The sequence below is a fragment of the Triticum dicoccoides genome, unplaced genomic scaffold (assembly GCF_002162155.2).
Source record: "Triticum dicoccoides isolate Atlit2015 ecotype Zavitan unplaced genomic scaffold, WEW_v2.0 scaffold129929, whole genome shotgun sequence".
In the NCBI taxonomy this organism is placed as follows: domain Eukaryota; kingdom Viridiplantae; phylum Streptophyta; class Magnoliopsida; order Poales; family Poaceae; genus Triticum; species Triticum dicoccoides.
Window position 1 is genome coordinate 1 of NW_021191452.1, and position 963 is coordinate 963.

The 963-nt window shown below is 46.8% G+C and overlaps 2 non-coding genes across 2 annotated transcripts; both read left to right on the forward strand.

The window, feature by feature from the left end:
* The first annotated feature begins 8 nt into the window (after positions 1–8).
* Positions 9–127, forward strand: LOC119343491. The gene has a single exon (XR_005166124.1). It is a non-coding gene; the product is annotated as a 5S ribosomal RNA (ribosomal RNA).
* A 367-nt stretch (positions 128–494) lies between these two features.
* Positions 495–613, forward strand: LOC119343494. Its single transcript, XR_005166125.1, has one exon. It is a non-coding gene; the product is annotated as a 5S ribosomal RNA (ribosomal RNA).
* The last annotated feature ends 350 nt before the right edge of the window (positions 614–963 follow it).

Below are 963 nucleotides of genomic sequence, written 5' to 3' on the forward strand. Positions count from 1 at the left end.
AACATGTCGGATGCGATCATACCAGCACTAAAGCACCGGATCCCATCAGAACTCCGAAGTTAAGCGTGCTTGGGCGAGAGTAGTACTAGGATGGGTGACCTCCTGGAAAGTCCTCGTGTTGCATTCCTTTTATAATTATTTTTTGCGCCTTGTGACAAACATATCGCACGTGCGCGATATATATTAATCCCGTTATATTATTTTTGACGTTTGCGATATGTTTAAGCTCGATGCTCATTGCTCGCGCGTCTTGGGGCGGCTTTGTGGCGCGAAGAGCGCTTTCTGAAAGGGGTGGAAAAAACTCGTGTTGCTGCGGTATGGAGGGAGGGGTGGAAACCGTGGAAAACTCGTCTCCGTGATTGAGCGGGAGAGTAAGTAGTATAGGACATTATCCATTGTTAGGGAACGGTTGTAATGGTAGTGAGAATGTAGAATCGTCTTTGGAGCGGACCTTGGAGTGGCAAGCATAAGGGACGAAGACGGGGAAACATGTCGGATGCGATCATACCAGCACTAAAGCACCGAATCCCATCAGAACTCCGAGGTTAAGCGTGCTTGGGCGAGAGTAGTACTAGGATGGGTGACCTCCTGGGAAGTCCTCGTGTTGCATTCCTTTTATAATTATTTTTTGCACCTTGTGACAAACATATCGCACGTGCGCGATATATATTAATCCCGTTATATTATTATATATATTAATCCCGTTATATTATTTTTGACGTTTGCGATATGTTTAAGCTCGATGCTCATTGCTCGCGCGTCTTGGGGCGGCTTTGTGGCGCGAAGAGCGCTTTCTGAAAGGGGTGGAAAAAACTCGTGTTGCTGCGGTATGGAGGGAGGGGTGGAAACCGTGGAAAACTCGTCTCCGTGATTGAGCGGGAGAGTAAGTAGTATAGGACATTATCCATTGTTAGGGAACGGTTGTAATGGTAGTAAGAATGTAGAATCGTCTTTGGAGCGGAC